We start from the raw sequence: 16,179 nt of genomic DNA on the forward strand, positions 1-16,179 counted from the left end.
CAACCAACCAACCAACCAAACAAACAAACAAAAAACCCACATGATGTTATGGCCTCACTTACAGAAAGATCTTTTGAATTGAAATGTAAATATTTCAACAACTTTATTCAATTCCATATTATATATTGATAGGCTGTCACTGATACTGTACAAACCTCAACTTTGTGCCATGTTTCTAATCTTTAGGTCACTTCTCAAAGGTAGATCCTTCTATCTGCGCAAACCCATGTGGAATTATATATATATTTAATCCCTATAATTTATGCTAATTATGTAAACAAAAATTGTATTGTGTGTTATCATTAGTTATAGTGAAGGGGACATACTTTGAGTAACTGTCCATCTCCTCTTTGTTCCATGTTGTAACACTGGCTGATTTGGCAGCACAGTGACATTCCACAGCCTAGAGTCAATATGTAGATCTATTTTTTTCTTAGATCATGAGTCTGGTAACTCTAAACATCTAAAAATCAAGCTTCACATTAAAAAATCCAAATTTCTCAGGAATGTTGAAATGCTGGTATGTTAGAGTTCTATAGAGAAACAGAAGTGATGGAACATACATACACATACACACAAACACAGAGAGAGAGAAAAAGGGGGGTAGGGAGGGAGTCCCCGAGAGAGAGAGAGAGAGGGGGGGAGAGAGAGAGGGAGAGAGAGAGGGAGACAGACAGAGAGACAGGCAGAGAGAGAGAGAGTCAAACAATGGAATTCATTTGAATGGCTTATAAGTAATAGGGGCTTGGATAGGCCAACAATGGCCATTTGCATATTGGAGAGAATGCAAACTTGGTAGTTTTCAGTCCCAGAAGATGAATGGCTCAATAATCTCAATATGATATTGAAGGCCTGGAGGGATTCCATGGAGAGCTGTTTATCTTTTCTAGCAGCAACAACAGTACTTACTAGCACATAGAGTATGCAACCAGAGAAATAGCAATGAACTTTGTTTTGAATCATTTCTTAATGATTTTTAAATATTTTCAATATTTTACACACACACACACACACACACACACACACACACACACACACACACACACACATACACACACACTCACACTCATACACACACGGATGCTTTGTCTGCATGTGTTTCTGTATACCACATGTATGCCTGGTGGCCACAGAAGCTAGAAGACATCATAGCCCATAGAATTGGAGTTGCAGGTGTGAGCTGCCATGTGGGTTCTAGGAACCCAAGCTAAGTCCTCTATAAGAGCAGCAATTGCCTTTAATACATGAGGTATCTCTCTAGCCTCCTTTTTAGAATATTTTATTTATTTCTGGATATTTCATATATACATACAATGTATCTTGCTCATATTTCTCCAACCCTTCCTTTCATTCTGGCTCCCAAAACATACCCTTCTTAGCCTCATGTCTTTTTTTTCCTTATAAGACACTGAGTACAATTGGTACTGCTTATATTGGCATGTGTGCAGATCAGTTTACTGGACTAAGAGCAACTTTCCAGAGGCTACTCCTCTAGGCAAAAAATCACTTATTCTTCCTGTTTTAGTTAGGGTTCTCGTTCTATGTTCCCCCTCAAGGTGCTAAGTACCAGGCAGGAAGAGGAAGGCAGAGCACGGGATGAATATGATCTGGCCTAGTAAGGAGCAGATGCTGAGAGTCCCAGAGGGATGGGAGGAAAAATAGCCTTCCTCAAGAGTTTTGGAGGTGGCTTTTTAAGATGAAGGCCTTTCTCTTGGCACCCATTAATAAAGCAGTTCTCTGAGACGATCCTTGATTGTTCGGTTTAGGGTTTTTTTTTTTTTTTTAAATTATTTTGATGATGAATGTGAATGCTTACACTTTATTTGGGGTGAACCAGGGATTATATACCTTTGTGGCAAAAGAATACCCAGGAGGGGTTAGGTTCAAGACTATCTGGATACCCCATTAATATGGAGAAGAATTCCAGGTGTTATATATATGATCATCTCAGTACAGTGTCATAGTTACATGTTCTAAAGCAGGCAGAGACACAGGTAGAAAATGACTCTACTCCTACCATTCTCAAGTCTCTGAAATTAGGGAATGGCACCACTCCTGCCATTCTCAAATCTCAGACATTTCTGGGATTTGAGCTCATTCAGCCTTACCGGTTCTTATGCTTGTCTGATGGCATTAGCAGTTCTTATGCTTGTCTGATGGCATGGTCCCACATGCCCTACATTAGTCTTTGCACTGAGTACTTCCTACTGCAAAGAGAAGTTCACTTAAGCAAAGCTGGAAGTAACGTTAAGCTATTGGTACAAACATAAACATTTTGAAGTCACTTTGGCAGCATGAGTTTGCTCTTCTTTACATCTGGCAGCCCACCGTAAGGTGCCATTCACTCTTGGAGGAGAGTCTCTGCTGCTCAGTAAATCCTTCCCGAAAAAGCTGTCAAAGACCTGTGCCCAAAGATGTATTGCTCAAAGGGTTTCAGAATAAAATCAAGTTGAGAAAATCAAGTACCAAAGCTTGCCTGGACAATGGTTGGTTTCCATGATGAGTAGTAAAGTAGAACATGCAATTATCACCTCACTTTCATGTGGCCTTAGTACCTGCTCTTGTTTTCTGAAGAGGGAAGCAAATAACACTCTTTAGTTTTCCTTTGTTGATTCTAGAGTAGGGTCAATTAGTAACTTAGTTATTTTTATCTATCTATCTATCTATCTATCTATCTATCTATCTATCTATCTATTTATTTATTTATTTATTTATTTATTTATTTATTTTTGGTTACCTGACATGATATTTGACAAGATAGTGTAAGAAGAAGAAGAAAAGTATTTCAGCTCAGTGCTCAGGAAATATGGACAGAAAAAGATTTTTGTGATGTTTTGGCCAAGTTGCAATTATCCCAAAGACCAGAAGGACCAATTGAGATGTAAATACTTAAGGGTCTTTATTACAAGCTCTTCAGCAAGGGTATAATGTAATATGATATAATACAATATTTTAAAAGCTATATTTTGGGTATAATCTGTAGGAACCGAACACAGGGGAAAATCATGTGACTAGCAGGATGGGTAAGTTATCTACACTCTGTGGGATAGATAGCTACCTTGACCCTGCTGTTGTAGCCTGACTGGCTGCGGCTAAGGAGGGTGGGTTGCCATAGGACACTTGCTCAGGAGGACTCTGTGATTGTCTTTCTGGAATTGGATTTTAGCCTGGGTTTTTTCAACAAAATGGAGTTTCTTCAAAAATGAGGTTGTTTGGGCTTTATAGTGACAGGAGGCCCCATGGGATTGGGCATAACATTGTTAGTGAAGGCAGAAAAGAGGATGCTCAATTAGGCTGTGGCTAGGCTATAACCATAAGTCCTTAAAAGTTCCACTGCATTCTAAGCCAGTGCATCTTGGGGACTGTACTGGCTAGTTTTGTGTCAACTTGACACAGCTGGAGTTATCATAGAGAAAGGAGCTTCAGTTGAGGAAGTGCCTCCATGAGATCCAACTGTAAGGCATTTTCTCAATTAGTGATTAAGGGGGAAAGGCCCCTTGTGGGTGAAACCATCTCTGGGCTGGTAGTCTTGGTTCTATAAGAGAGCAGGCTGAGCAAGCCAGGGGAAGCAAGCCAGTAAAGAACATCCCTCCATGGCTTCTGCATCAGTTCCTGCTTTCTGACCTGCTTGAGTTCCAGTCCTGACTTCCTTGGTGATGAACAGCAGTATGGAAGTGTAAGCTGAATAAACCCTTTCCTCCCCAACTTGCCTCTTGGTCATGATGTTTGTGCAGGAATAGAAACCCTGACTAAGACAGGGACCAAATATTTAAACTTGTGGGAGCATATTACTTAAATAATACCCAGAGGAAGAAGAAAATCATTTTTTCTATCAAAATAGAAGAATAAGAACAAAAAGGATCAGTCATTTAAAAAAAATTTTATTAGATATTTTTTTAATTTACATTTCAAATGCTATCACCTTCCTGGTTTACCCTTCAAAACCCCCATATCCCCTTCTCTCTTCCCCTCCTCACCAACCCACCCATTCCTGCTTCCTGGTCCTGGCATTCCCCTACATTGGGGCATCGAGCCTTCACAAGACCAAGGACCTCTCCTTCCAATGATGTCCAACAAGGCCATCCTTTGCTACATAGGCGGCTGGAGCCATGGGTTGCTCCATGTGTACTCTTTGGTTGGTGGTTTAGTCCCTGGGAGCTCTGGGGGTACTGGTTGGTTCACATTGTTGTTCCTCTTATGGGGCCCCCACCCCCTTCAACTCCTTGGGTCTTTTTTCTAACTCCTCCACTGGGGATCCTGTGCTCAGTCCAATGGCTGGCTCTGAGCCTCCACATCTGTATTTGTCAGACACTGGTAGAGCCTCTCAGGAGACAGCTATAACAGGCTTCTGTCAGCAAGCTCTTGTTGGCATCCACAATAGTGTTTGGGTTTGGTGACTGTATATAGAATTGATCCCCAGGTGGGTCAGTCTCTGGATGGCCATTCCTTCAGTCTCTGCTCCACACTTTGTCTCTGTATCTCCTCCCAGGTGCATTTTGTTTCCTATTCTAAGAAGGACCAAAGTATCTACACTTTGGTCTTCATTCTTCTTGAGCTTCATGTCATCTGTGAATTGTATCTTGGATATTACAAGCTTCTGGGCTACTATCCACTTATCAATGAGTGCATACCATGTGTGTTCTTTTGTGACTGGGTTACCTCACTCAGGATGATATCCTCCAGATCCATCCATTTGCCTAGGAATTTCATAAATTCATTGTTTTTAATAGCTGAGTAGTACTCCATTGTGTAAATGTACCACATTTTCTGTATCTATTCCTCTGTTGAGGGACATCTGGGTTCTTTCCAGTTTCTGGCTATTATAAATAAGGCTGCTATGAACATAGTAGAGCATGTGTCCTCATCATCCGTATTTTGTCTAATATGTTATCTAAAGGAATTCCACTCTTGTGTATCTATATGACATCTATTATATTTGGAAAATTTGTAAAAATTAATGTGTATGCATGTATATGTTTGGTTGGTTAATTTTACCACAGTTAAGCCACCATATCAAACTGTCAGGCACCAGATCAGAAACTGAGAATCAGAAGAAAGGAGACATTGTACTGTTATTAAAAGGTACTTGGCCCTGCAAATTCTTGCTGCATCTTTACTAACACATTTTACATGATTTACATACTCTTGATTTTATCATGGGCTTTACCACAATCCTCTAATTGGTAGTACAAAAAATATACTAATTTTAGATGAATCTTTCCCCTCAAAAAACAAGAATTCTACTTCAAAAGTTATTTTTCTTTAAATCTGTATCAGTTAGCTAATACTTATTGATAGTATACATTAAAATGTCCAAGTAATTGATTTGTTAAGGAGGATAAGTGTATTTCTATTTAAGAAAAGTATTCCATAGTAAGAGTTACAGGTAAAATTTACTTGAGAAGAAAACTTGTATCAAAAAGCAGACTAATTCATCTCCTGTTATTTGAACATCAGCCATAGGCAATAAGTTTACCAGTGGTGAATTTATAACACTACTAGGGATGTATTCTTTTTTAATACAAGCATCTATCTTTCAGGCAGGTTTTACCATCACTAACTTTCAACAGCTTTATTATACATGCCTGGGATTCACAATATGATGGGTTTCTACTTCTTAATCCATCTGACTGAAAGAGCTCACAGGAGAGAAGTCAGTTCATAAGTCACAATGGCAGTGGCTTAGCTGCTGCTCTAAGAATTTAAAGCCATAAATGATAGTACAGTTTAGAGCATGGTAATCCGCGAGGTAATGGTGGATTGCTTGGCACACTGTTACAGATGAGGCTGGAAAGTTGTCATTATGAAGAATCAAAGTGAAGCGAAGGAGAAATTCTACACCTTAATTTGGAGTCTGGCTATTAAGTAATGACACAGGCAATCAGAGGAAATCCTCCAGCAATGGATGCCTTCCCTGCAATATGGTTCCATTTCCTTTCTTTCATTTTCTTAAAATTAGCTCTGTTTAAAAATGATCAACAAGCATAACAGAGTATAATTAGTAGTGTTAGTGTTACCCATAAGATAGGTCTCAAGCTGGGCTGGTTATTGCCCCCCACCTTCAGTTACAGATTTCTATTAGTTTTCATGGCCACCTATCGATATCTCCTGTCCTTCCCCATACATGGTCTTGAATTCCCCATTCCCTTCTCCATCTTCCCTCCTTTCCAGTTCCCTCCTTCCATCTTCCTCTTATGACTATTTTATTCTCACTTCTAAGTGATACCCAAGCTTTCTTGCTTGAGCCTTCCTTCTTGTTTAGCTTCTTTGGGTCATAGAGTGTAACATGGTACCTCTATTTTATGGCTAGTATCCACTTCTTTTGAGACTGGGTTACCTCACTCAGGATGATAGTCTCAAGTTCCATCCATTTGCCTGTAAAATTCATGATATCTTTGCATGTCTTCAGAGAGACTCCACCCAGCATCTGACTCATACAGATACAGACACTCACAGCCAAACAGTGAATGGAGCTTGGGAACTCTTATGGAGGAATAGGAGGATGGATTACACTCCTGGAAGGGGATAGGAACTCCACAGAAACACCAACAGAGTCAACTAGCCTGTACCCTTAGGGATCTCAGAGTCTGAACAACCAACCAAAGAACATACACAGGCTGGATCTAGGTCTCTCCACTCATGTGTAGCAGATATGCAGCTTGGACTTTACCTTGGTCCTGAACTACTGGAATGGGGGCTATCCCAAAAACTTGTCTGTTGGGTGGAATTTGTTCTTCTAGCCTGGCTGCTTTGTCTGGCCTCAGTTGGAGAGGAAGCACCTAGTCTTGCTGAGACTTAAAGTACCAGGGTTTATGTGTGTGGATATCCAGGGCCCCTTCCTGACCTGCTCAGAGGAGAAATGGAGGGTGTGGGGGAAGGCTTGTGGCAGGGGGTAAAAAAAATGATCAGCAAATCCAGTTGTAACTTGGTAGGAACTGTTGGGAAGAACAAGACACATCTGCTGTACCTTGGCTGTAGATGAATTCATTTTTACTAGAGGCAGTCTTTTTCAATTTATTTGCAGGTTAATATACTTTTAAACAGTCTGATGGAGGTAGGTATCTGTTATGTGTACATCATGCAACATTTTCATAATTTTATTATAGAAAAATCTCTTTCTCAGACTACTATAATAAGACCTATAAGTGGTTTCTTTACACATATCTTTAGGCAAATGATCTTTGCAAGTAATTCTCCTTTATGCTCAGGCTCATCTATAAATTATCTTCATTTTGCAGTAACATTTATTATTATATTTCTGGGCAATGTCCTAAAGGTACTGCCTGGATAAGATATTGTATCTCAGGCTAAGTGATTAACTGCTGCTCAAAGACAATACACCTTCATCAATTTATTCTCTCTTCTAATATTAAAAGGTCTTTGAAAGTTCAATATCTTTAAAAAATAACTCTGGATTTCAATATGCTATCATTGCTCTTGGATTGCATCCTAGCTTAATTACCCCAGTGACTGAAGTAAGACATATATTGAACTCACTATTATCTGCTGTTCTGTCTAAGTAGGTGAAACAAGAAGATATGAGAAGGAAAAAAATTACTATGTATCAGTTGCTTCTATTAGAAAATATTATGGAATATGCAAAGTGCCATGTGACCATATTTTAAAAATTTGTTTCAATAAACAAATTTTGAAAATTAAATAATTTGCTTAAAGTCCAACAGCCTGTCAGTAACAGGATAAAATTGAAAGCACTTCTCCAGTTCCCAATCCAGATTTCTGATAGTCTTTGTGCACCAAGTACTGATTTAGCCACCTCAATCTTGAATTCAGACAGATGTAGCTCTTCTTTGGATCCTCCTCACACACATGAACATGTTCTGAACAGTTGCCTGTGGGTTCATGCATTGTGCCCTCATGCAAGATATGGTCACTTGAGAGGCTAAACCCATGAGCTTGACTGCACATAGCCCAGTACCTCCTCAGGGCATGTGATAGGCCACAGGGAAGTGCCCAAACATCGCTCTGGGGGTGGGAAGCACAGTCTAAGATATGAGGAAGTCAAAGCTGGGGTTCCCAGAACCCTGGACATCCAGTTGTCCAAGGGGTTCCTCACAGAGGAGTTGGGAATAAAGTGTTGGGGGTCCATGGGCCCGAAGGCTAAGGACAGCATCTATCCTGGGCCAGGACTAGGAACTTCCACTTAGCACTATGGTGAAGGCACTGCTTGTTGTCTGAGAACCCAGATGGACCTTCTATGGGAGATATAGGCAGTGTCTCTGTAGGCAAAGGCCTGCTCCATGCTCCCCATGGTGGTTCTCGATGAAAGAGAGTCCTCATTTCCAAATTGTTTACTTGCTGTTCATCGTGGAAAATGGATGTGTATCTACTTCTCAGGGTAGACCCAATATTAAATACCATTTGTAGGGAGGCATGTCTCGGAAGGAAGCTTATTGGCTAAACTCTCATGGTTTTTAGATATCTCATTAACATGGGGAACTCTGTTCTGGGCCTACGTGACCACAGGTCATGTTTACTTATGTGGGAAGTGTGGCAGGTGATCCAGGCCAGGAATTTGACAGGGAGCAGGGAGGTGCCTATGGTCTCAGGTGTGTACACATAGAGTTTTTGGTTTGAGACCTTCTCTACCCACCAAGCTTCCTAACTTGGCTTGCCATCCCACAGCTACCAATCCAGCTCTGAAAAACCTTGTGCATATCATATTCATCTCTTCACCAAATCTCTAGGGTGAGACATCTGGGCAGTATTATAAGAAACCATCACATGCAATGCCATCTAATATAAACACATTACATGGAATACAACTGAGTGGAACATTTTGACATGAATAAATATAAATCCAGGAGAAAGATGCAGTAACAATAGATTACCATTTGTTGATCCTTTAAATTGAAAAAAAAATAGTGAAAAGTCATGCTGATTTCCCACAAATTACTATGTTTGTCTAGAAAATAAGAATCTAGAAAATAAAGCTTGCTGGGAAGGATAACTCTTGATGAGTTGAACTCATTGTGAAAACCAAGTATAGCTGATCACATAACCTTGGGTTTGAAATTTCCTTCAGAGTGTTCTTGCTTTCTAGTCATTTTGGGGGGAAGATAGTTTTTGTGAGCTACTTTTTGAGTGTCACCTGTTGCTACTAAGACATCTCTTCCAAAGACTCTAAGAGTAGACTCAAAAGAAAGATAGAAAACAGTTTATTATGTTTAAAAGAAAATTCTTATTGCAGGTAAATTGTAAATTTCAGTGCATCATGGAGTAGGAAGATGGGAGAAGAAAGGGAAAGGCCATGCTTTTTACAAGCAGGTACGTGAAAGAAATAGGAGAGGAAGAAATGTAGAAAAATGAGTGGGGAAGCCTGGAGGATTCTGAAAAGCATATGTGGGCTTTGGCAAGCATCCAAAAGAATTTAAAATGGTACAAAGAGGAAAGGGGAAGGTTGTTACTTTTTGAATGGAGACTCCAGAAAAACAGGTTTAATAAACTTGCAAGGCTGTGGTCCATAAATGACTGCATGTTCTTGACGGGATTGCAAGCTGGTACACCCACTCTGGAAGTCAGCTTGGAGGTTCTTCAGAAAATTGAACATATTATTACCTGAGGACCCAGCTATACTACTCTTGGGCATATACTCAAAAGATTCTCCAACATATAGCAAGGACACATGTTCCTCTATGTTCATAGCAGCCTTCTTTACAATAGCCAGAAGCTGGAAAGAACCCAGATGTTCTTAAACAGAGGAATGGATGAAGTAAATGTACACTTATACAATGGAGTACTACTCAGCTATTAAAAACAATGAATTCATGAAATTCTTAGGCAAATGGATAGAACTAGAAAATATCATCCTGAGTGAGGTAACCCAATCACAAAAGAACACACATGCACTCACTGATAAGTGGATATTAGCCCAGAAGCATGGAATACCCAAGATACAATTCACAAATGACATGAAGCTCAAGAAGGAAGACCAAAGTGTGGATACTTCAGTCCTTCTTAGAAAGGGGGAACAAAATACTCATGGGAGGAGATACGGAGACAAAGTGAGGAACAGAGACTGAAGGAAAGACCATCCAAAGACTGCCCCACCTGGGGATCCATCCCATATACAGTCACCAAACCCAGACACTATTGTGGATGCTAAAAAGTGTATGCTGAAAGGAGCCTGATATAGCTGTCTCCTGAGAGGCTCTGACAGTGCTTGACAAATACAGAAACAGAGGCACTTAGTCAACCATTGGACTGAGCACAGAGTCCCCAAGGGAGGAGTCAAATAAAGGACCAAAGGAACTGAAGGGTTTGCAACCCCATAGGAAGAGCAACAATGTGAACCAACCAGACCCTCCCTGCCACCCCCCCTACCCCAGAGCTCCCAGGGATTAAACTTTCAACCAAAGAGTACACATGGAGGTACCCATGGCTCTAGCTGCATATGTAGCAGAGGATGGCCTTGTTGGACATCAATAGGAGGAAAGGCCCTTGGTCCTGTGAAGTGTTGATGCCCCAGTGTAGGGTAATTAGAAGGTGGGGAGGCAGGAGAGGGTAGGTGGGTTGAGAGAACACCCTCATAGGAGCAGTGGGAGGGGGGATGGGATAGGGGTTTGGGTGTCTTCAGTATGGCTTTAAAGTGACCCTACCTTCCTCAGGGCTCATCCCTTGGCCAAGTGATAGACCCAGCTGGGTTAACTCTTAAGGGAGGAGACAATGGCATGTTTACACTCAAAGGTAGATTTTAACCTTCTGACTGAGAGACAGAAGCTTTCTCTTAATGGACCTGAATACTACTGTTCATGTCCTTTTGGATATAACATAATGTTATTAAGCAGAATCACTCCATTTCCCTACTGTTCCTTTAGGGTGTTGTGTAACTTGCTTATGGTTTCTTTTTAGAAGAAAGAAACATCTGGGTCTCAACTCAAGTTTTCTTTATTAAATTGGGTTTTTCCAGATTCAGGAAATCACATATTACTGGGGAGACTCCAAATGTTATCTGTAAAGCTGATTTTATATGTGGCTATCTCCCCTGTCTTGGCTACTCTGCTCTTATGTGGATCAAGTATGACCCAAGCTTATATGGCTGCTTTGTTTGTTGAGTAATGATGTCTGAGGATAATACCCTTGAAATTGAGCTGTCTAGCAAGTTGCAAAATCTCTCTAATCCCATGGCTACATCTTTCTGGTAGAGTTCCAACAATGGATAAGGGATTTGCTTAATTCTAGAGACTCTTACTCTGTCTTTTTACCAAAATGCTATATTTATTGAGTTTCAGAACTGACTAGCATGCTTCAAAATAGATAGTGTGAACTGTTTATAAAGGATAAGTTTTCTTTGTTTCTACAACCTAAAAGCTTTGTGGTATCATTTATATTGCTACTCTCATACAAAACTTTGCATGCTAACATTGTAAAAACAAGCCTTTTTCTCTGAAGGTTTTTAGAGTATGTATAGTACTCAAATGGATATCCTGTGCCCTTTAGTATTGAAGTATATAGCTGTTTTAGAAATGCCTATATCAACTGGCTTACAGTTCCAGGGATAGAGAGGATGAATGCCAGACCCTGGATGGTACCTAACACTTCATCCGAGCTCTGGGGCTGCATTGGACCATCACAAAAGTTGGAGGGCATCACAAGGTGAAACAGAGCAAGACTGTCTATTCAAGTCACTCTTCTCCTGTCCACGAATACACTGCAGCTATTATGAGGCCTTTCTTGCAATCACGTTTAATTTTATGTCCCTCTCTAAGTTCCTGCCTTCAAATACAATTTAAATGAAAGTATGGGGATTAAGCTTTCAAGAGAAAAATGTTATGGAGACTCATTTAAACCACAACGATGGGTATGAATAGTAAGAACAGACCTTTACTTCTCCATTTTTACATAAGGGATCACTTAGTGTGCATTCTAAAAGACACTTTTCCTTGCTGTTTTTAATCTTACCCTATACAATATATACATTATGTGTGTGTGTGTGTGTGTGTGTGTGTGTGTGTGTGTGTGTGTGTGTAAAACTTGGCAAGGAAGTGATCACAGGGAGAGGGAATAACAGTGGTTTTCTAGATAAGGTGAGGTTGGTTGATACAGGGTAAGAAAGTAGGATGAGAAACATAATTGACCCCTATGTCAGAGCCCCACCCCAGCACTCTACCTGTGTGTTCCTAAGGGCTAAAATAAGGCAGTTCGAAGCCCTCATCAAAACTTTTTCTTCTAAACATATTGTTGGGATATATCTAGAATCACACTCATGTATTGAAGAATCATCATGTCTAGTGAGTAACTGAATATATATGGTTTATATCTTCACCCTTCCAACTCTATGCCTTCTTTCTGTCTTAAGAAACCAGACAGGTAAATAGAAAAGATAAACAAATAAAGACAATACAAAGCAACCAAACTAAAAACGAAAAAGAAACAATGAAAGAGCATGAGAAACACACACACACACACACACACACACACACACACTCACTCACTCACAAAAACCACCACTAACAAGACTAACCAACAAACAAAAACACTCCATAAAAACAATGGCTAAGATCAAAAATTCAGGTGACAGAAGATGCTGGCTAGGATGTGGAGAAAGAGGAACACTCCTCCATTGTTGGTGGGATTGCAAGCTTGGACAACCACTCTGGAAATCAGTCTGGCGGTTCCTTAGAAAATTGGACATAGTACTACCGGAGGATCCAGCAATACCTCTCCTGGGCATATATCCAGAAGATGTCCCAACCAGTAAGAAGGACACATGCTCCACTATGTTCATAGCAGCCTTATTTATAATAGCCAGAAGCTGGAAAGAACCCAGATGCCCCTCAACAGAGGAATGGATACAGAAAATGTGGTACATTTACACAATGGAGTACTACTCAGCTATTAAAAAGAATGAATTTATGAAATTCCTAGGCAAATGGATGGACCTGGAGGGCATCATCCTGAGTGAGGTAACCCAATCACAAAGGAACTCGCATGCATAATATGTACTCACTGATAAGTGGATATTAGCCCAGAAACTTAGGATACACAAGATATAAGATACACTTTGCTAAACGCATGAAACTCAAGAAGAACGAAGACCAAAGTGTGGACACTTTGCCCCTTCCTAGAAATGGGAACAAAACACCTATGGAAGGAGTTACAGAGACAAAATTTGGAGCTGTGACGAAAGGATGGACCATCTAGTGATTGCCATATCCAGGGATCCATCCCATAATCAGCTTCCAAACGCTGACACCATTGCATACACTAGCAAGATTTTGCTGTAAGGACCCAGATATAGCTGTCTCTTGTGAGACTATGCCGGGGCCTAGCAAACACAGAAGTGGATGCTCACAGTCAGCTATTGGATGGGTCACACGGCCCCCAATGGAGGAGCTAGAGAAAGTACCCAAGGAGCTAAAGGGATCTGCAACCCTGTATGTGGAACAACAATATGAACTAACCAGTACCCTCTGGGTACTCTTGACTCTAGCTGCATATGTATCAAAATATGGCCTAGTCGGCCATCACTGGAAAGAGAGGCCCTTTGGACTTGCAAACTTTATATGCCCCAGTACAGGGGAACGCCAGGACCAAAAAGGGGGAGTGGGTGGGTAGGGAATTGGGGGTGGGTGGTATGGGGGACTTTTGGGATAGCATTGGAAATGTAAATGAGGAAAATACCTAATTAAAAAAAAAGAAAAAAAACACAAGATATGAAACCATAATATACAAGGAAAAGAAGAGGAAGATTAAAAAACCAAATCCCAAATAATGCAATAAAGGAAAAAAATTCTCTGAAAAAAATACCTCCTGAATTTACCTCGTGTTGGCCATCTACTGCTGGGGATGGGCCTGTCCATGTGTTTGTATACTCAGTGAGACTCCTTTGGATAAACTAATTTTTCCTTTGTGAGAAATTGTTTATTGGTGATAGTTTCCTGGTTGGGATGGGAGCTCTTGCCTATTTCTCTATCTCAGTGCTAAGAACCTATGTGGATTAGAATTGTGCAGGCCCATGCATGTTGACAGTCTATTGTGAGCTCATTCGGGCATCAATCCTGCTGTTTCTGAAAGGCACTGTTTTGTTGGTGTCTTACATACCCTATGCCCCTAACAATCTTTCCACTTCCTCTTCCACATAGTTTCTTGTGCCCTGAGCAGATAGTACCAATAGACTAGCTTTGGCACCAGAGAGTAAACTGAGGCAATCAGCTGATAAGGGGTCAGTGTTGAGAGCAGCTGACACAGGTGGATCTAGATACCTACAGGGGCTGCAGCAGTTAGAGAAGGGAAAAGAAGAAAATTCACACACACACACACACACACACACACTGAATGGATAAAACAAAAGGCAGAGTGCAATACCTTCATACACACAAATATATACATATATACATGCATACATACATAACTATAGGCAAACATACACATTCAGACATAAAATGGTTAGAGCAAAGCCCCCGCAAGCAGGCTCCAAACATTTCACACATACATACACAAATACACACAATTTGTGGATGGAACAAGTGCTAGCACACACCCAGACAAGCTTTACATATGTAAATAATACACATAGTTGATGGGTAAAAGGAACATGTGCACCCCCACACATAGAAACTTTAAACATGTACATACACATAGTTGACAGATGGAAGGAACAATGTTCCAGCCCCCCACTCACACAAACCCTGCACATACACATATATACACATACTAGATAGACTGGAGGAACAGTGTTCCAGCCCCTGTACTTTACTCTTTCTTCCATAGCTAATATATCCCAGCAAAATCTTTCAAGCAGTATAAAATTACAATGTGATTATGTTTTAGTTTTCTTCTAGTGAATAATTATGAAAAAATAATGTGTTCCCCAATATCTTTTCAAAAAATAACATTATATAGTACTGGTAAAGAAAACAGATTATTCCCCCAACCCATGCACATTTGTAACTAAGCAACTTGTTACGGGTTAACTAAGTATAAGCAAGCAACATAGTTTTCTCAGTCAGTTTCTCTTACTGGAGGGGAACAATTTGCATTTACAAAGAAAGGAGTAGTTATTTACCTTTAAAAGAAATCTTGTAAGAATCTTAAAAGAATTTTAAATTTTTTAAACTTTCATATAAAAATCAGTCACATCTACCTTAAATTCTCAGAATGTATATCTACTCATCAGCAGTTCTTAACAAATCATATTAGGAAGTTGAGGGCAAAAATGTTGATAATTATAATCAATAATTATCACCAGTCCGGCCTCAGTGAGAGTCCTATCAACCAGTGCGCCGTTCTGAACTTCAAGTTGTTCCGTGGTGGTGCATGCCTTTAATCCCAGCACTTGGAAGGCAGAGGCAGGTGGATTTCTGAGTTCGAGGCCAGCCTGGTCTACAGAGTGAGTTCCAGGACAGCCAGGGCTACACAGAGAAACCCTGTCTCAAACAAAACAAAACAAAACAAAACAAAAAAACAAAAACAAAAACAAAAAAACCCAAAGCCAGTAGTAATAACATTTCAACCTAGTATCACTAACAATTTTATTTTTCCAAATGTTTTCTAAGGCTGGTGGTCATTGCTGACAATCTACATCTCTAAGATCTTGCCTAGGGAGGTGACTGAATCACTAATCTGTCCCAGCAGCAATGCCCAAGAGAGATCAAGCATTTTTGTGAGTGCCAGAAATACTACCCAGTGAGAGACTGGAAGGCCCCTAAGAGTTTTCATCTAATTCTTAGATTAAGAGAAATGTGAGGGCACATACAGAACAGAGCTCCATAGCAGCATGAACCCCTCCGGACATGTGGTTCTCAGGGTTCTGCCACATTGAGGCTCATCTGTATGGCTGTCGTAACCAGTGGGCTGCATTCTGTGAGTTCCAAAGCCATTTGTCCTTGCATGGACCTTAGCAGGAGGGCTTGATGAAGACATCTCATTTAGGACTAATTGTTTCAAAGTTGCTTACTTTCTGAAAATTTCCCAGTTGTAGGTGTCTGTATTAACGCCCATCTATTGAAGGAGAATGCCTCTCTGATGATGGCTTAATGAGATACTAATCTGAGTATAGCAATATGTCATTAGGAAACATTTTCTTTCTATGTTTCTTTAACAGTACAATGGTTTTGAGTTTTCTCCGAGGTCTGTGGACTATCTAGTTTCAGATTTGTGTTTTCAGTCCAATAAAGTTGGCCTTAAATCCAATCAGACTGTTGGTAATGATCATAATAT

This window comes from Mus musculus, chromosome 17 (assembly GCF_000001635.26).
Source record: "Mus musculus strain C57BL/6J chromosome 17, GRCm38.p6 C57BL/6J".
NCBI classification, from domain to species: Eukaryota; Metazoa; Chordata; class Mammalia; order Rodentia; family Muridae; genus Mus; species Mus musculus.